Consider the following 21,033-nt stretch of genomic DNA (forward strand, 5'->3'; position numbering starts at 1 on the left):
TGTTCCCATACCTTGAGGAGGCCTCTGTGACTGCTGCCCCACCACAAGATGCATTGTATGCCCAATTGGCACAGCTGCACCAGCACTGGAAAATTGGATAGGATCAGTCCCTTAGAGCGCAGTCCGATACTTGCAGAAGTAAGTCCCATTCTGTTCGGTGGGCTTTACTCCTAGGAAAGTGAGGATAGGATTGCAGCCTAAGTCAGATGTGAGATGTGTGTTATTTTCAGCTGGCAACTACACAACGAAGGGGGGGAGTGTAAATAGTTGGGGGCCAGAATCATGGAATGTACCACGGGGCTGGGACATTTCTGTGCCTCAGTGTACGCAAGAGAAGCACTGATGATCTGTTCTCAAGATGAGAACAATGTACACCTACTGTGTTCACTGGGGCTCTGCACAGAAATGTCCCCGACCGGTGGTATGTTCTGTGAAGCTTATGTTGCAATCCATGTGCTAGTTTTAAGATGTCTTTGCGGCAACAACATGGCTGTGTCTGTGGAATCGGTTGTATGTACAGACAGATGGCCACCTGCCAGAGTGTGTGACTGTTGCACAGTTGTGTGAAATGCAAACTTCAGAATGTAGGCTCCAAGGTTAGATCCTAGTGAGTTTGGTGGGACTTATTTCAGCTTCTACAATTCTGTTCCGTGCCGAGTGGTAGGGGATCCGAGATTGCATCAGCCTTTTCCAGGGTCTGTGCCATTGTGAGGAAGGAATACTGGAGCCCTGCAGTGTTTTTGTTTGAGGCCGGCAAGCACCCACGCAGGCAGTGCCTGGATCAGACATCCGCATGCACTTCGCAGCCCATCCCAACCCCAAAAGACTGCTTTTTGCCAGCCAGCTGCAAAACTGAAGACTTTGTTCTTTTTTTTCTTTTTCTTGGCTGTATTCTGAACTCTTGAGTTGGTGGCATGTGTGTGGCAGCCAGTAACCACTAGCCATCAATGCTTATTGAAGCAAACCTCTGCTAGCTATCAATGTCCATGAAATAATATTCTTTTGCTTTTTCTTTTGCAAAAGAAAAGATCCTGTTTATGGCATTTTAGATATTCTCCCCCACCCCCGTGGAGTTCCAAGACTCTGTACCATCCTGGCTCTGACTAGACCAGCTTATAGTGTTCAAAGGTATCCTGTGTCCTCGGTCCAGATTCAGGGACATACACTATGACTATTCCTGCTCTTCTTGAATTCTTTTTTGGTGCAACAGTGTGTTGCTGGAGTTGATCAGAAAGAATTGCTGATATAGTCCCTACTTTGGAGGATTGCAAGACTGAGGAGAGGCCAGTGATGAACACACGACAGGGCAGGACAAACTTGGTTTGCTGTGGAACAGTAAGGAAAGTGTGGTTCTGGTGGTTTGGAAGGCATTAGGTTAGGGCTGGCTTATTAATGAGGCCGACTGAGACTACCGCCTAAGGTAGCAGGCTGGCAGCCACGACTTTTCACCTTGTTGGACCAGCTTATCTGGGTGAAAATGGCAGGCCAACTTTTGGGTTGCATAGTATGTTTTGGTAGCAGAGCAGGTGGTTGGTTTCTAGCCATCAACAGATTCGGGTTCATGACAAAAATGTGAGTACTTTGAGATTGGGCTCTGAAGCTCAGGCAAGTAAGTTCAGATTTATGTTGGTGCGGTTTCCTTCCCACTAAGTACGTCTCAAATATTTCCTGTCAGTCATTTCAAGTAGACTGTAGCTTGATGCAATATTTAGCAAGTGAATTAAGTTTATATGCAGTATATCAGGGCTTCTGGGCTGTTGCCTCATCCTGCATAAGTCAAAAATTCATTACTTTTTCCCATTCTGTCAGATGAAAATCAGAATAATTCAGAGACCCCCTTTAATTTGCATGCATTGGTCCAGTAGAAAGATCGTCTCTGTAGCAGGGATGTCCGAGATGCCAAGATCTCAGCCAAGATCTCTCTTGTTGAAATGGATGGTCTTCGCTTATTGTGTTCAGAGGTGGCTAACTGACTTTGGACTTAGAAACAGGTTCACCTGGCCCCCATTCGCCCAGATTTTAATCAAGTGGTAGTATACAAGCAGTCTTGTTAACAGAATTTTGAGAGTGCGATTGCGTGCTCTGTATAAATATTATAGTATTGTTATCTGATTCTGGAAGGACAATGGCTACCTGTTCAACTGATTTTTGGACAAGGAACCACTGCAATACTGCTGTGATTCTCAAACGTTTTAACATCGGGATTCACTGTTTAGATGGCAATGTGTCGGGACCCACCGGAAGTGATGTCAATAATCTTGAAGTCGTCATGGCCAGTCATGACTTCATCCATTTAGACTTCAAATCTAAGCTGCCACCAGCCAAAGGTCTTATTATACAAAGAACTCGTGCTGTTATTTTACTTAGCTCGGAGTTCAAACATTCGACTCGGAATTCAAACATTCGACTTGGAAGTCAAAGCAGAAGGCGGAGCCTTCTCCAGCCACACAGCCCCCTTCCTTCAGTGTCCCATCTTCCCACCAATTCAGGGCAAAGCACATGCCTCTCTCCCACCGGGAGCTCGTCCTGCCCACCAGCTCTGTACCTTTTATTTTCAGCCCTGTATGGTGCTGAAGTCAGTGCTATGTGACCCACCTAAAATTGGCTCCTGACCCACTTAGTGGGTCCCAACCCACAGTTTGAGAAACTGCAATATTGAATATTTTCTAAAGTTGTGACAATCTTCAGGTGATTTAATGGTTCCTATTGCCAGGCTAGCACTGGATGAATGAAGAATGGTCCTGAAGAATATAGGAACTGCTCATCTCTGGTCTGAACTGGATGGAGGGAGTTGCTATACTGAGTCAATCCTTTGGCTCATCTAGCACTGACTGGCAGGTGCTCTCCAGGGTTTCACACTGGGATCTCTCCTGGGCCCTAACCAGAGATGCCCAGAATTTGACCCTTGGGCTTTCTGCATGCAGAGCAGCTGCTCAACCTGAGAACTTTCATGCCATTTTATGTGACCTCAAAAGCAATGCCTTTCATTGTAGTCATTTTGTACGCCCAGTATGTGTGAATCGGCCCTGACTCACAGGCTTTGACTAAGCAGAATCTGACCTTGCTTCATTGGGACTGTGACTACGATGGAAAAACTTGGTGGTCATCTTCTCAAGCTTTGCTTGAGAAGCAGATTTCTCTGTTTTCGAATTTGGTAGCTGAAGAACAAAGGCTTCTTTTGCATTGCTTTCCTGGAGCCAGGCTCTGTGTGTTTTGTGTGTGTGTATGTGGGTTCTATATAAGGGACTGGAGTCATTGTTTTGAAAACCTCATTTTAAAAAGCATGTGTCTAGTCCTCATGGCTGCAGTGATACGCTGGAAAGTATATGGCCATTACCTGAGGAGGCTTCGGACGCAGCTAGAGATGATTATTTCCAGTAAAATGGGATTATAGTTTAACTGAAGACAGTGGGCTTACTTCTGAGTAAGATAAAATACACCGTTTTCAAGCACCTCTAGGTATAGACATTGCCATTTCTAGCAGTAGCAGAAGAAATTATGCAAAAGAAGGACATAACAGACATGTTCATTATGCAGATGTGCTTGATTTATACATGTTAAATGAGTTACGGATTTCAGATTTTCTTGGGGTGGAATTTGGGTTTCCACGGCTGTTCTGCTATACTGTTACCCTGCACATGCCCAATCTCATCTGATCTCGGAAGCTAAGCAGGGTCAGGCCTGGTTAGTACTTGGATGGGAGACCGCCTGGGTATACCTGGTGCTGTAGGCTTATACAGTCTTTCGAGACTGAAGGTTGCCAATCATTTTCTGCTATACAGGCTTTAGGAATTGAGTACCACATTCTGTGAGGTTGGGTCCCTGCAGGTACATTAGGTTTCTAACCATTCTGAAAAATCCAGCAGTCCTTAGTGCTCCCATCTCTTGAGCTACAGTTCCCGGGGTGACACTGTGTGACACTAGATTCATTAGAGAGTCTGGCACCTCCAATACATGCAGTTGGAAGAGGAGGTGAAATCCCATCTGCATCCCTTTGTGGGTTCTGGTGGTATTACTTACAATTCAGATAGCGTGCCTTTGTGGGCTCGAAGCACTTTGTATACATGGTCCTCTAATCCTTACAACAGCCTTGTAGGGTAGGCTGGAATTATCCCCATATTGCAAGAGCGAGAGTTGGGATGAGCAAGAGTGGCTTGTCTGAGGCCGTCAAGTGAACTTGAGACAGGTGAAGCTTGAACACGGGGCCAGGGCCGGCTTTAAGCCAGTTTGGACCAATTGCTTTCAGTTGGACCCTGTGCCTAAGGGACGCCCGCACTAGGGTCATCTACTCTAATCTTGTCAAATACACACAACAACCCATTGCAATCTACGTCTAACCCCAGATTGCAGGTTTGCAACTATTTACTTTTCAAAGGGATTCTACACAATTTGTGTGTTTACTTATAGGCTTACATGTTTGCAATTTTATTATTAAAATGTGCTTAGATCCATTTGGTCCATTAACTCACCTGCACTTTTTAAGCACGCATTTTAATTGCTTTCCACTCTGCCACAGAGATAGAAAGTCTACAATAAATTTTATTTCTGTTTCTTAAGATTCTGCAGACTTCAACTGTGAACCTGGGGTCTTGCAAAACAGTTATGTTTTCAATTGGGCCCTGCACCTCCTAAGTCTGACTCTGCTTGATACTTAGGGCCTACCTCTTGTCGACGCACCAATCATTAATAAGTTAGCTAATGGCTGGACTTAAAGTAGCGTGTTCCAGTCTTCAGGGAACCCTTTCCGCATTGATCTGTCTGCCGGGATATTTTTATGCACTTCAGAGGCCTCTGGGGAGTGCCCTAAGGTCAAGCAGAGCACCAGATACGCACATGAGGCCTAGCCATAGTCCCAGGAGAACTGAAGCTGTCCTGTTGAACATGCCTACGCCTTCTGTGGGTTGTGCATTCCAGCAGAATATCATTGGTAGTGGGCCAGCTGTTTTTAAGGAAGCTGGCCTGTCTGTGGCTGGGAACCGACTGCCTCTTTCATTCTTCTGATGAAGAATCCTGTGTAACTCAGAAGCTGGTGTGCTGCTTCCACCCTTTCATTTGTAAACTTTTTTTTTAATTGTGCAAAAAAATTTTCCAACTGACATCCAACAGGATGAAAATGAACATGAAAATAAAATATTTGAGGATTGTGTGGATTTTGTTAAGGGCCCTCCAAAGAGCAAGGATCCATCTATCCCAACTTTCTTGTACTACCAAGGAAACCCACAACCAGGGTGGCAACTGCCTTCCCCCTGCTGTTGCTCTCTGACAATTGTGGTATACTGCTCCTGGATGTGGAAGTTCCATTTAGCTATCATGACTTATAATGCACATGTGTGTGTGTGTGTTATTTTTAATAGACCTATCATCTTTTCCTGTTTCTAATCCCCTATTTCAAACCATCTGGAGGCCATTGCTGTTTTGGGTGGCAATGAGTCCCATAAATTAAATGCATACTGAAGGCATTTTTGCTTTTTTCCCCCTCCTGTACATAAACTGCATTGGGTGACCCTGAGTTCTAACATTATGAGAGAAGGAAAAGCATCTTCCACATTCTTCTCCCCATGAATCCTCTTATAAAGCTTGATCATCCACCACCTTTTAAGATGCTCTTTTTCCTTAAAAAAAAAAAAAGCCTCCAGACCCCGTAGCTATTCTTCACAGGGACCGTGCGTCAACCCCCAAATCTTTTGGCTGCCCTTTTCTATTCTTTTTTCAGCTCTGTGAGTATGGTGTAAATCAGTGGAGTAGCTAGTGGGGATGCAAAGTGCTGAGTTTTACAGGGAGCCTTACCGCAGCACGCAAGTGGTTCCGCCCCCTTCACTTTGGAGCCATTCCAGACAAGGGGAGCAAAACAGAGGTGTTCACCTCCCTGCAGTTGCCTCCGTTTTGTTCCCCCTGCCCCAGTGGCTCCAGAGGGCAAGGGATGGGACCACTTGCATGCCGTGGTGAGGCTCCCTGCAAAACTTAGTGCTTTGCACCCCCTCTAGCTACGCCACTGGTGTAAATGTTATAAACCTGCCCTTCCTCCAAGAAGTTCATTACGCATTCCCCATCTTTTAAAACTCACAACAACCATGTGAGGTAGGTTGGGCTGAGAGACAGTGGCTGTCCTCAGCCCAGTCCTATCCTCAGTGACGCAGCTTGGTGCAGTGGTATCTAAACGGCTACTGCTGCATCCTGCGGCACTGCTGGGGCCTCTGGAGGTCTCCTTGGAGGAAGGGGACTTTCATCCTCTTCCCCCGAGGAAAGCTCCAAGCCCTGCAATGGGGCTTCTCAAGTCTGCGCTGGTTACTTTGCCGGCACAGACTTGAGAGCCCGACACAGAGGATATGGTGGAGCAAGTCTCCATCTGTCCCATCCTCCTTAGGCTGGGTCCTCCCACCCGCCCCACTCTCCCCCTGTCCCAGAACCCCTCCTTCCCACCCCTAAGGCCCTCACTGCCTCCCAGAGCTCTTCCCATGCTGTGGGCAGTGTCTGTCCAGTGCTAGGCTCAGTGCCGATGGCTGCAGGGCCAGCACTGGTGCTGACTCCTCTCTGGGTGTCGTAGACATGCCTCACGGCACGTTTGCAGCACCCAGCACTGGCATTGGAGCTCAGCACCTGCGCAGGGGTATGATAGGATTGGGCCCTCAGTTAGTTTCATTGCTCAGTGGGATTTTCATCTCAGGTCCCAAAGCCAGTGCTCTAACCAGTAGGCCACACTGACCCTCAGCTATTACACTGCAGCTCTGGTTTTAATGTCAGATGTCATCTAATGGCTATAGAGGCAGTCTATAAATAAAAGAAACAGAGTTACTGTTGCCTTGTGTTTATTTTATTTTTCTTTAATGTCAGTAAAGTCCCTGAGAGAGAGAGATAGAGAGAGAGAGAGGGAGGATTTGGAAACGGCAACTGAACTTGAGCAGACGGATTCCTGTGAATGTCTCTTTTCCTTACATACTCCTCAGCCCTGCTTAATGTAAATGGCTGGGCAGAGGGGACAGAAAGGAGAGGAATGGGGAGCCTGCCAAGTCTTGGCTCTGTCAAGGCTCCTCGCATATTTCTTTGGCAGGAGGCCATCTTTCCCCCCCCCCACCCCGCGCACACATGAGCACTCTCCTTCCGTAATCTCAGGGGTGGCTGGCATGCATTGGTGCCCCTCCATTGTCGTCTTCAGAGAGGATTAAAATACGTCAAGAGTCCCTGACTGGAATAGAAAAGAAGCCACAGCTTGGGAACTAGACGTCCGCTTGTGCGGTGCGCACGCACGCAAGGGTGGGAGGGGAATCCATAGCCGCGATTCCTCCTTTAGAGCAAAGAATGTAGGGCCCGGTTTGAGTCAAGTGAGAAAGAAATCTCTCATTTTTCAGTATGTTTGGGAGCTTTCTCTGTTGGGCTCCTCCACCGTTTGTCCAGGTTTTTAAAAAAATGGAACCAGAACTAGTTTTTGAGGTGGCCGTTTTAGGGTGATGTTGCTGGTGACGGAGAGGAGAAGGCCAGAGCTCAGTCATTTGCAAGGGTGGTCCTTGCTCAGAACTTCTAAATGGATTGTGCTCCCTATTAATTAGCGGTGGAACAAGGTGCGGAAGAGTGTGAGTGGTCATCATTTTGGATTTCACCCCCTCAGGCCCCCGGTCACCCTGATTTCTGAACTTCCAACCTAGTTGGTTGAGTTGTAGCAGAGCAGCACGACCAGGAATGCTGCCTTGGGTTTACTTCTTCTGCACTACAAAAAACAAATACCCCCTCAAATCCCCTCAGGACTTCCAATTTCACTGGCGAGGGCAGTGCGGATGAGCTGTCCCTCTCAATGAAACAAAGTCTGGCATTTCTGGGTTTCATGACAGCGCATGAGGAGCATGGAAAGAAGGGGATTGATTAAGCTTGATCACTCAAGCACGTTGGAAGCAGATTGGTGTGGCTTGCATTGGTGACCGGTTGGAGGAAGATGGTGGTGGTGGACTCAGGTGCAGGCACCCCAAGTCCGCCACCACCCCAATGGACTTCTCATCATCTGCTGCCAATGCATCAGGGGGCCTCATGGATGAGCCGACACTGGATAGGAGCATGTCATTCCACTGTCACAGAGGGACCTTCTGTGGCCTCAGGAACATCCCTGTGCTTCAAAAGAGAGTGACCAAGATGATTACTGGGCTGGGGAATCTCCCTTAGGAGGAAAGGCTATAGGGTTTGGGGCTCTTCAGTCTAGAACAGGGGTCTCCAAACTTTTTGGCCAGAGGGCCGCATCAAATATCTAGCGTGGTGTGGAGGGCCGGGAAAAAATTTAAATATAAAATTTAAATAAATAAATTAGAGCTGGAACTTAGATGAGTGAATAAATGAATGAATGGGCTCGTTCATTCAACCTCTCTGGCCCTCAGAACACCCTCCAGACACAATCAGAGCACAGTTATAGTCATGTTCAGTTGAGTGGGCCAGAGGCTTTCAGGGGACAAGAGGTTGGCCGCGGGCCAGAAAGAGGCTTGCTGCTGGCTGCATCTGGCCCCCGGGCCGGGGTTTGGAGACCCCTGGTCTAGAAAAAAAAAGCACCTGAGGGGGGACATGATTGAATGTACTACAAAATTATGCAGGGGATGGATAGAGTGGATAGAGAGATACTCTTTTCCTTCTTGCACAGCCCCAGAACCAGGGGACATCCACTGAAAATGAGCGCTGGGAGAGTTAGAACAGACAGAATTAAATATTCCTAATTAACCTGTGGAACTCTTTGCCACAGGATGCGGTGGTGGCATCTGGCCTTTAAAAGGAGATTGGACAGATTGGTGGAGGAAAAGTCTATGACTGGTTAGAAGCTATGATAAGCTTCTATCTCTGAATAGGCCAGGATGCAGGTCCCTTGTTGTCTTTTGTGCTCTCGGAGGCATCTGGTGGGCCACTTTGAGATACAGGATGCTGGACTGGATGGGCCTTTGGCCTGATCCCGCAGGTCTCCTCTTATGAGTAATTGGTCTGCTTCTTGGGAAGCCTCTGCAGTGTTAAAGTGTTAAAAATCTCAACCAGGAGGTTTGATTTTCATCTCTCATCACTCCGTTGAGCTTGCACACACATCCCCACAAGGAGGGTTGGCTCTGCTTTGCATACCTGGATGTTGACTTTTCTGACTCTGCTTTAACCATTAATCGATGTGGTTTCCTTCCGCTGTTCCCCCCCCCCCAATGCAATTAAATGTTTTATTTAAGCAAATAGTTTCTGGCCTCATGAAGGGGTGTGTAAAGCCCTCGGGGTTATTTTTTCTGGTTGCTGTACTGGAATAATTAGCAAGCGGGTGGAATGCTTACTCTCAGTTGTTTTGTGAAAGAAGGCGTCAGAGGCTCCGTTGGTTAAAGATTTATTAGCAAAACAGATATGTCTGTAGGTGGCATTTTGTGCCACTTCCTGAGTGTTCCAGAATGCTATGTATGCCATGAACTTGTTTAGAATTCTTGGAACAACCTTGCAAAGAAGGGCTGTGCCCCCCCCATTTCACTGGGAGAAAGTGACTTGACTAAGGCCATCTGGTGAGTCCCTGACAGGGGCTAGTCCCAGTTCTAGTCCCAGAACTAGGGGCTTCAGGATGTGCATCTCAGTCTGTCAGCCACTTTTGTACGTCGGTTTGACTCTCACCTCTGCCCTAAACCTACTTGGTGCTCTTGTGCAAGCTAACTCCTTCCCATCCTTCCCATCTACAGTATGGGGATGACATTCACCTTGTAAGGGTGGCTACAAGATAATACACGTGGTGCTTTGAGCACTCAGCGCATCACAGAAACGCATTCAAACCGAATTACACTTAAGTGATTGTACAGTAATCAGCTTGTCTAGAGTGAAGTGCTCAAATGACTGAAGAGAGGGGTAGAAACTGGACTGTGAGCAGTGTCAAACCATTGGGTGTGCAATGGCGTAGTTAAGGAGGGCAAGGGGGTACTATACCTTGAGAGGGTACCAACATGCATCCTCAATGGTGGACCTGAGGTGGCCTCCCCAGGACTTGGAAGGCCTCAGAAGGTCTCCTGGAGGACTGAGAAAGGCACTTCCAGAAGACAGTGCCTTTCTAAGGCCTCCAGGAGGCTTTCTGAGGCTCGGTGAGGTGATGACGGATGCCTCCCCATGCCTTAGACCACCCCCCAGAAGCCCCCAGGAGGTGCTTTGGGCATCTGGCCCCTGAAGGAATGTTAAAGGTTTTTGTGCCCCTGGGTGCCACATGCCTTAGTTATGCCATGCTGTGTGGCTGGTGAGTGGTTCTCCAAGAACCAGACCAGGTGAGATGATGGAAAGTTACAATGGGATCTTCTGTCTCTTTACAGTTTGGCAAGCAGCAGCTAGGGGGACTGATTAAAATAGTCCTCTCCCCATAGCAATTTATCATGTTGGGGGGAACCTGCATGCACAAAGCTGTGGAGGAGGGATGACTTTCAGCACGGAGCTGTTGCAGAGGGGAAAGGGTTAATCGGTATGGATCAGACAGACCTGCAAGGCAGTTGCTTTCCAAAAGGAAGAGACAAGGCATCTGATCATGGTACTTCCATCATTGTGTCAAGTTTGGTCCTCCACTTTTCCTCTTGCTGGAAAAATGGAGAACCTTCCTCTTACATTTCACATAAGAGAGCCAGAATGGTGTCGTGATCTGGGAGTTGGACTTAGACATGAAAGATCCAGATTTGAATCCCTGCTCCGCCACGAAGCTTCCTGGTCAACCTTGGGACAGTAATTATTTCTCAGTTTCTTAATTATGCCTACCTTGCTGGGTTGTTGTGAGGACAAAAGGAGGGAAGGAACCATGTACACCACCCTGGAGGAAGAGTGGCATACAAATGTGGAAAATAAATAAGAGAACATTCAGGAATGTTAACCCCATTCTACCGCCAAATTGTGTTGCATGTGTAGACCAGGCTGATGTGGGTAAGTGAAGAGTGGTTGTGAAGATAAAAATATTCAAGGGGACATCTAGGATGTGCCTCAAGGTGCCTCTCCTCCACCAGTTCACTCTCTTTTTTCAGAATATTCTTAGCTTGGTCTTTTTCCCCCCCTGTGATAATGGCCGCTGCCTTATTTTTAGGCTTCCTGTGGGTCTGTTTGGAAGCCTTGCATCCAACACGGCCTTTTGGCGTCAGATAGCGGAGTCCGCAGAGCCAGCCGGTGACATAGACAGAGCCAGGTGCTGTGTTGAAGTTTCCATTGTCGCTGAATCACCCGCCGGCATCTCTGTCAATTTTGCCCGAGTGTTCTTTCCTGCCTAGACGTGAAATATTGAGAGCTAATTCCGTCGCCAAACAAAAGCCGACCTCCGGGCTGATTGCGTTGTGAAGGTACACAGAGGGGACTTGGCCACAGACAGCGGTGAGATTGATCCACTTTATATCCCTTTTCATGTTACTTTGGAGTAGAGAGGCAGAGTGACTGAAAACGCCTTTGGGCAGATTGGAGCTGGGACAAAGAAAATGACCATTTGAACCAGGAGACTGGGTGATTGTGTCTGTCCAGTGTTTATTTCCTGCAGGGCGCTAGGTGCTGTACTGCGGGCTTATGGAAAGACACAGAATTTAATTTAAAGACACACATAATGACTGGCCTGGGGCATATAAGGATGGGCTCCAGCCTCCCACAGCAAGCTGATGCAGCAGAGCAGCTAAGGCAGCGGTCTCTAAACTTTTTGGCCAAAGGGCCTCATCAAATATTTGGCACAGTATCGAGGGCCAGAAAAAAATTAAATATAAAATTTAGATGAATGAATGAATGGGCTCAAATGTCCAGGATTTCTCCAAGCACCAACACAGCCCAAGAAATAAACCACACACTGAAATGGACCCCCATTCCCTGACCCCACAAGCACAACTCTGGTTGTGTTTGGTCAGCTGGGCCAGAGAATCAGAGGCTGGCTGCGGGCCGGATTTAGGCTTGCCATGGGCTGCATCTGGCCCCCGGGCCGGGGTTTGGAGACCCCTGGGCTAAGGGAATGGACATTGTTTGCTCAGACCAGTAGGTTTCTGGTTTGGATCTCACCTTGGACTCTTGTTTTGTGCGAGACCAACTGTGTGTGCTCTCTCAAGCTTCCTCCCCCCCCCCCCCCGTCTGCAGTATGGAAGTAACAGTGGATCTACCTTACAGGGTTGTTCAGGATTATAGCACCATGAATGCAAAGCGCTTCGAAGGTTTCTGCCCTCACCCTCCATTGACTCTGTTGTGTCACTATCCAGATCAGTGCAGGGCATCTGAGAGGAATTTGTACCCCCAGCGCAGGGGGTACAAAGTTTGTTTTGGGCCCCTTTGCAAAGGGGGAGGGGTGAAATAGAGCTGGGGAGGGTGGTGATGAGCAAGCAGAATAGGGGCAGGGTGGGGGGAGGGTAGAGACAGTTGGAAAGGTCTTTGGAGCCCAGGTCTACTAACCCATGTGGCATCAGTAGTGTCCCCAGCATCCCCAGTTGTGGTAGTGTTGCCAGCATCCTTGTGGGCAACAAGTCTGAGTAGACAGGAAAATGTAAGATTCCAGGAAATTTCTGGGCCCCCTCCTTTGGCTCCTGGGCCCCCCTTTTGACCTTGGGCCCGGTTACAAATTACCCCCTTTACCCCCCCCTCTCCTAGGACCTGGATCAGTGCTTCTTAGACTTTAACACCAGGACCCACTTTTTAGAATGGCAATCTGTCAGGACTCACCAGACGTCATTAAACCATTTCTGCCCAACGTTGCGTGTACACGACAGGACTCAAATGTGTACATCTGTGGGCTGGGCAGAAATGGGTTAACAAAGTTATGTCATGGCCAGAAGTGACATCATCAAGAAGGAAAATTTTTTACTGCCCTCCCCACAACAAAATTAAATTGAATTAACTAAGTACTGTAAATTGAAAATTTACAATAAGTATATGTTCCAAAATTTATTTTAAAATAAAAAAGAACCTTCCTAACCCTCCCAAACAGTTGCTGATCTGATTAAAATTTTTTTACCAAACATCCCAAAGGCTGCAAACCTATTCACACTTACCCAGGAGTAAGCCCCATTGGCTCTCATTGTTAAATAAATACCTCTACATAGTAGCCTGTTCAAAGTACAGATCTGTTCAAATGCAGTCACATACCATGGTAGCCTCAAGTCTAATATATTAAAAATGAAAAATCATTGAAATGAATGGGGACCCACCTGAAATTCTCTTGCGACCTACCTAGTCTAGTTTCATGCATCAATCCTATCCAATCTTATAAATTGGGAAAGTCTGTTCTCCCCCAGAGCCATTTCAGGTAAGATTGTCAGGACTTGTGGGTGGGTTACACATTAGTGCTTTTTAACCAGTGGTACAGGTATCACTGGTGGTAGTTCATAACAGGACAGGTTGTGCGTGGTCCTGCAGGCGCAGGATCTAAGTGCCATTGCTCTCCCTAGCCCAGTGATTTTCAACCAGTGTGCTGCAGCTCATTCGTGTGCCGTGAAAAGGTCTACTACAGGTGCGCTACGGGAGTTTGGAGCATAGTGGCAAAAAATAGCTGAAAAACTCTTCTGAATTCTTTAGGCAATTGTCTGTAGTAAGGAATTGTCCGTCCGTCTTTATCCACTGGCTGTGCAGGCAGTTGCCCTTAAAACAGAGAAAGAAAAACAGCCAAAGAACCTGGAAGAGTCTCCTAGAAGTGACATCACAGGAGGCAAAGACCGTAGAGAAAGCCATAGAGATCAGTGTGCCTTGAGAAGAAAAATGTTGAAAATTGCTGTCCTGGCCTGATCCTGCTGAACACGGAGATGGCTGAAAGGAAGCAGCAGTCCAGATTATGACTGTGCTTTGAAAGAGGTGTGGATTGGGCAGAGGAGAGAAGAGATCAAGGGGCAGCAGCAACTGGAGGGACCTTTGCTGCAGGAGAACTGTGGGGCATGGTCCACTTCTGCGCATAGCCGCTGTCTCTGGTGGTAGCGGTACTTAGAAAAGTGGTCTCTGCAAAGGCAGCGCTTGGGAAAATGGTCCTTGCAAGAGCAAAAGTTGAAAGGCCATTGATCACATGGGCCACTTGGGATGTACAGAGATGCTGCAGGTTTCTAGGAAAGGAGTTTACATTTCAAGCCACACATGATGTTCAGTCACATTAACGTTCTCCCAAAGTGTTGAATGGTGTTGTTTAGTGTTTGACGCCAAAGCTGCAACAGGAACCTGCAAGCTAGAGCGGAAGGTCATCGCCGCAGGGAAGGGTGCTTATCTCTTCCCATTTTTCCCATTTTTCATACCGAAATCTTGCCGCACCCATCCTGCTTTTTGGCCCAACTACCAGTGTCACTTCTCCAACTGGGAAAAATACAGCTTGGAGGTTGCTGTTGAACTACATGGGTATCAAATGTGGTTGCAGTTCATGCGTCATGCTGGAGGCGGGAAATGGTTTCACTTTTCCTCCGCGGATGGGAAACCAGAAGGTTGATCGGTCAGTTGTGGCTTAATTGGCCAGAACCAAAGGTCATTGTACCAAAAAGCAGTTGCATGAGTTGCCCATCTGCAGAATTTGTGGCCCTGTCCAAAGCTGCTGTAAGGGCAAACAAGTGCTCAGTATGCTGGTTTTAATCGTCCTTCCTTCTCCTTCAGTGAACCATCTTTAGCAGAGCATCGCTGGCACCCACACCAAACTACAATTTCCAGGATTCTTTGGGGGGGGGGATGACTTGTGCACAAGTGAACCTACTAAGATCTTTCCAGTCCAGGGTCCTGCTTTCCTACAGCTGCCCTGCAACTGGTATTCAGGGGCATATTGCATGTAGCCAGCGATAGACTCGTCCTCCGTGAATTTGTTGTGACCCTTTCAAAGCCTTCTAAACTTGTGGCCATCACTACAGCTCGTGAAATCATCTTGTGGTTCTGTCAGCTTCACCCCCCACAACCTGGGACGTGACTTCAAGGCAGCAGACAGGAAAGATTGCTACAAGGAGCACAACCCCACTTTCCTTACTTGCCCCCAGTTGCAACTATAGTCTCCCCCCCCCCCCGCCCTCCGGCTAAGAAAGTCCAGGGTGGGTTCAATTAGAGGGGTGGTGGATACGCACAGTGAGGTTCCTTCCAGTTTCTCTAGTTTGGGTGAACAGGGAAAATCATAGTATTTACATATAGCAATGGGCACCCCCCCCAAGGCCATTCAAGGATCTCTGACAGCATGTGACACTACCACCCTGTTCCCCCTCTGGGATGGCATGGAACCTAGGCTTGGTGGAGATTGTTTCGAAGTACGTTGGGCAGCAATCCCTGTGTCTGTGCTAGAACATTCCAGAAGCCCGAAGTTTATGGGAGTGACGTGGGCTGACCTCTGTGCGCCCTTGGTGACGGCACAGCACGCTCTGCCCATGTGCGAATGGGTGCGAGTGACCTTGTGAGGGCATGTGCCCGCAGCAAGTCCTCGTACATGGCTCGTAGATCTAAAACGCCTGCTGATCCGCTGGAGGCTTTGAGCAAGGAGGGTGCACAGGAGTTGCGTGTGAGGGGGTGGGGGAGGCGAGCGGGAGGTAAGCATCAGGCAGGTTCTCACATAGGGGAAGGAAGGAAGGAACTGAAGGGCAGCTCTGTTTGCATTCCAGCCCCTGCAAATGAATGGTGGTTCTGTTCAAGTTTATATAAAGACTGTGTAAATACCGAGAAAAGCTGCACCTTTATACTCTCACAGCATCTTTAGTGTTCAGTTGCCTTTTCCGCAGAGAACGTTGGGGAGGGAGGGCAGACTGGCTGGTTTTGTCCTGCTGTGCTAGATGAGGAGACAAGGTAAGTGTCAGTGTCTTGTGACTAGCCTGGGGGGGGGGAGAGAGAGAAGCAGCTCAGCAGCCCCTTCACACACGATTGCACCAAGCAGTGGTCTGGAGCTTTAAAAAAAAACAACTCCCCAGATGAATGGTTAGATCTCAAAGGGATGAGCCGGTTCAGTACATGGGCACCTGTTTTGGAGGCAGGAAGTCCCTAGCTCCATGCCCAATGGGGTGGGCTCAAGACCTCCCAGCACTTTCTTTACCCGGCATATAATTAGTCTGTGGAACTCCTTGCCACAGGATACAGTGATGGCATCCGACCTAGATGCCTTTAAAAGAGGACTGGACAGATTTCTGGAGGAGAAGTTCATCACAGGTGTGGTGATGGCATCTGACCTAGATGCCTTTAAAAGAGGACTGGACAGATTTCTGGAGGAGAAGTTCATCACAGGTATGGTGATGGCATCTGACCTAGATGCTTTTAAAAGAGGACTGGACAGATTTCTGGAGGAGAAGTTCTTCACAGGTTACAAGCCATGATGGGTACATGCAACTTCCTGGTTTTAGAAGTAGACTGTCTCAGAATGCCAGATGCAATAGCAACAGGATGCAGGTACCTTGTTGTCTTCTGTGCTTCCCAAGGCATCTGCTGGGCCACTGTGAGATACAGGAAACTGGACTAGATTGGCCCAGGAAGCTGGGCCACTATGAGATACAGGAAGCTGGACATTTTATGACTTTAAAAGGCTTTAGGAGGGCTGGGAAGGGTGCCATCACCGCATACCCTAGTGCCCCCAGCGTCCCATGTGGGGAGCACTGGCCTAGAAGCCTTTAAAGGGGTTTGTATAGATTTATGGAGGAAAAGTCCATTGCAGGTTACAAGCCATGATGGGTGAACTCACCCTTCTGGTTTTAGAAGTATGCTATTCCTGACAAGCCAGATGCAAGGGAGTGGCAACAGGATGTAGGTCTCTTGTTGTCTCGTGCACTTGGTGGGCCACTTTGAGATACAGGATGCTGAACTAAATGGGCCTTTGGCCTGATCCAGCCAGGCTCTTCTTGTGTTGGTGCAACTCAGATGCAGGGTTCCTGGTTTCTTAAGAACTAGGCCTGTCCATGAGATCAGCTGAGACAGTTGCCTTAGGCAGAGAATTAGCGAGGAACACTGTCCTTCAGTGTCGCGTCTCCTGCTGCCGCAGTTTAAAAAGGAAGAGAGGAGCAGAAGAGGAAGTGTGGGGAAGAAGAGTGGGGGGCTAGAGTGTCTCTGATGCTCTAGCCCACCACTCTCTTCTCCTTCATACTTTCTCAGCTGCTCTGATCACCTCATCCTTTTCAAAACTAGGGAGAATGAGAATGGTGGGGTGTTGCAAGAATGTGTGTGTGTGTGTGCCAGCATTTGGTGTGCTATTTCAGGCAGAAGAAGATTTTGGGCCAGTCCTGGGCCCTACGGTAGCTGCTAATAATGCTGTTGTAGTCCTTTGGCTGTGTGGAAGGAGGTGGTGGTGGTCTTTTTGAGCCACTGAAAGCTCTCAAACTTGGGTTGCCAAAGCAATGAAAGCATGACGTTGGCTTTAGCAATGGAATTGTGTCCCAGTGGGATCCACGATCCAAAAAGCAACACCTGTGTGATAATGTTGAGCTGGAGGGATGCTGTGGTGGCTCAAATAGAGAGAATCTGGCCACCTCCTGCCAAATATAAGAGAACTCTCACTTTCATGGGTGCTTCTTTGCAGGGGTTTTGTACAATGTTCACTGTGCGATAGGCTCAGTGGTGCTTTAGGACTGGTGGGAAGTGATGGCTTGCTCTCTCTCTCTCTCTCTCTCTCTCTCTCTCTCTCTCTCTCTCTCTCTCTCTCTCTCTTTTCTTTTTTCCTTTTCTCGCTCCAAAACTCTCCGTGCAATTTGGCTGCCAGCTGCGTGCTTTCCTGCTGACGCCAGTTTGGCCTCTCCAAGTGCCTCTTTTCTGCTTTCTGCCTTCCCTAAAGGACACCTCACGGCCTGTGACTCATGCTGGAATTGGAATTCATGCTGGAAATATGAACCTGGCACTCGAGGAAGCCAGGACGGGCTTCCCCGTGACTCTGTCCTGAGCCATCGCTAGAGGTCTGTCAGGGGAGAAAAATGCAAGGGTTGGAGGTCAGCCTATGCAGCCTTTTCCCCGCTTCGGCCAACATCACCGTTTTCCCTCCCTCCCCCCCCCCCCCCCATGGAGCAGGTTGCTTCTAGAAAAGGGCCGGGGCAGCAAGGGAAATTCCCTACTAGGCTGCCTTGGACGTAGCATGTGCATCTGATAAACAAAGCCCTTTGGTGCTGGGACAATCATTTCCTGAAATTCCGATGGTGTTTTAGCCAAATATTTTCTCTCCTTGGACCACACTTTTAAAGAGGCCTCATTGGGGCCACGCTGTCACTCTCCTGCCAGCAGCCTAGCTACGGCGTTCTCTTGCCCTTAAAGACCACTGCTCATAGCGTTTGCGAACCGCTCCAGGCAGTTAAACCGAGCTTTCTCCAGGCATCTCGCTGAGAATGCAATGGCATCTGCCCAGGCCATTATTCCCCCATCCTGTTGCCCTTAAAAGGATGGCAGCAAGGACCGAGGCTTTCTTGAGCAACCTGGCTGCAGCTTCTCTTCTGGCCACCATTGGAGGGGTGCCATGGAGCAGCAAAGCTGAAATCTCCTCACATAATACCGGAACCAGGGGACAGCCACTAAAATTGAGTGTTGGGAGAGTTAGGACAGACAAAAGAAAATATTTCTTTACTCAGCGTGTGGTTGGTCTGTGGAACTTCTTGCGACAGGATGTAGTGATGGCGTCTAGCCTAGACGCCTTTAAAAGGGGATTGGACAAGTTTCTGGAGGAAAAATCCATTACGGGGTACAAGCCATGATGTGTATGCGCAACCTCCTGATTTTAGAAATGGGCTATGTCAGAAATCCAGATGCAAGGGAGGGCACCAGGATGAGGTCTCTTGTTACCTGTTGTGCTCCCTGGGGCATTTGGTGGGCTGCTGTGAGATACAGGAAGCTGGACTAGATGGGCCTCTGGCCTGATCCAGTGGGGCTGTATGTTCTTAAACTACAATTCCCAGGAGGCCTTGCAGGTCTCTTGTTATCTGGTGTGCTCCCTGGGGCATTTGGTGGGCTGCTGTGGGAGACAGGAAGCTGGACTAGATGGGCCTCTGGCCTGAGCCAGTGGGGCTGTTCTTATGTTCTTAACTACAATTCCCAGGAGGTCTTGCAGGTCTCTTGTTATCTGGTGTGCTCCCTGGGGCATTTGGTGGGCCGCTGTGAGATACAGGAAGCTGGACTAGATGGGCCTATGGCCTGATCCAGTGGGGATGTTCTTATGTTCTTAACTACAATTCCCAGGAAGCCTTGCAGGTCTCTTGTTCTCTGGTGTGCTCCTTAGGGCATTTGGTGGGCTGCTGTGAGATACAGGAAGCTGGACTAGATGGGCCTCTGGCCTGATCCAGTGGGGCTGTATGTTCTTAAACTACAATTCCCAGGAGGCCTTGCAGGTCTCTTGTTATCTGGTGTGCTCCCTGGGGCATTTGGTGGGCCGCTGTGAGATACAGGAAGCTGGACTAGATGGGCCTATGGCCTGATCCAGTGGGGATGTTCTTATGTTCTTATGTTCTCCTAGTCCAGTGGTTCCCAAACTGCGGGCAGCACCCTGGGATGCTGTGGCAAACTCACAGGGGTGCCACGGAATGTCTCCGGCAGCCCTGGATCTCCAGGGCGCCACCATCTTGTGATGGTGAGATTCTTGTGTGATCTATCTTGTGAGATGGATCTCACTCATTTCTCAGGGAGAGCCAGTGGCTGGCTTGTCCTCTCATGGCACAGCACCGCCACTACTGGGCACTACTGGAAAGAAGGGTGCTGTAACCATAATCGGTTTGCACTAGTCCTTCCTGGAGCAACTGAAAGGGCCTGATTCCTGGCAATGCATCCCTTGGTTTGAGCCAACTGATGTCTTAATTTTTTTGGGGGGGGGAGGGAGGGGGTTTGTACTTGGAAGCTTCTCAGGGTATAAGCGAAGTATACCTCCAACTTTAATTCATTAAAACTTAATGGTCTCCTTTTCCCTGCCCTGGCTGACTTGGATACAAGTCATGCGTTAGCAAGTCCAGTCAATGAAAATCAGAGGTGATTAATCGGCGAGGCTGAGATCAAAGACCTGCTTGTGGGGATTCTGAAGCTATTTGGGCTTTGGTGTGCTGCTTGTCGAAAGGGAAAATGGTTTTCTGGTGCTGAGCTGGTGTTAATTTTCTCAATATCGAGAATGTTGAGGTGTTTCTTCAGTCTTCTAGGCACCTTTTAAGGGTTCCACTGAACCCGGCGCAATATTGACCTCCTTCTCCCAGAGTTGTCCAAGTTCTACTTGCAGGTCTTGATATCTTGTATTCTTTATCTTCAATTATACTGTTTATCATCATCATCATCATCATCATCATCTGTCTGCAGTAACAAATTGTCTGTCCCTCTGCTGGTGGAGGAAGATTTGCCCTAGAAACAGAGCTATAAAACCCAGTAGAGTTTTCCAGCAATTTTCAACACTGTGCTCCAAACTCCTGTGGCACACGGAGTTGGCACACTCATGTGCTGCAGCACACTGGTTGAAAATGGATTGCTGCTCTGGTCACTTCCCCCACCTGCTATTTAAAAAAAAATAAAATATCCTGCCCTTAATTTCCATTAAAGGACCCTCAGGGTGTCTAACCACAGATTGAAAACAATTCTAAATCATGTTATATTACAACTGTGATATCATTTCAGCAAGCTACACATGAGACCATAACCAGAGTAAAATAGCAGATTCGTAACAGTACATTTATTTGTGTATTTATTTATATAGGTCTGTAATTGTTTTCTGTGTTTTAGTTTAGTTCATGGTTATTTAGCTTCTTTTGAGAGGCTCTGATGACGAATGGCCTGTAAATTCCGTAAAGAATCCATGAAAATATAAGGCAACCAAGTGGTAATAAAACTATTCTTCCTTTTTTAACAGGAGGGAGAAATAATTAGCTTCCATCCTTATTTACCTAGCAGATGAATCCAAAGCAAACAATCATAGGCCTTTTATAGCGATGGAAATTGAAAAGCATAATTATAACCTAATGACAGCAGAAGTTATTGTAACTGCCAGTTACAATTTTAAGCAAAACAGTGCAAAAGAATGAAGGTTTTGGCAGTGGTGTGAATCCGTGTGTATTACAAACAGGAGTCAGGCTTCCATAAATGGTCGTTGGTTTGTGCTTGCCAAAACCTACCCATCTTTGATAGGTCATTTGCTCCATAAAGAATGAGTCCCAAATTTGTGCGAACCACTGAGCACAAGGGTTGTTGCAGACCCACCTC

General features: G+C 48.0%; 1 protein-coding gene and 1 pseudogene across 4 annotated transcripts in view; both read left to right on the forward strand.

Moving 5' to 3' along the window:
• Positions 1 to 21,033, forward strand: part of FGFR1 (fibroblast growth factor receptor 1) — a 122,391-nt gene that overhangs the window by 3,141 nt on the left and 98,217 nt on the right. The window lies entirely within an intron of this gene.
• On the forward strand, positions 3,615 to 3,733 carry LOC136662684 (5S ribosomal RNA; annotated as a pseudogene).

The sequence above is a fragment of the Tiliqua scincoides genome, chromosome 11, assembly GCF_035046505.1.
Source record: "Tiliqua scincoides isolate rTilSci1 chromosome 11, rTilSci1.hap2, whole genome shotgun sequence".
Lineage (NCBI taxonomy): Eukaryota > Metazoa > Chordata > Lepidosauria > Squamata > Scincidae > Tiliqua > Tiliqua scincoides.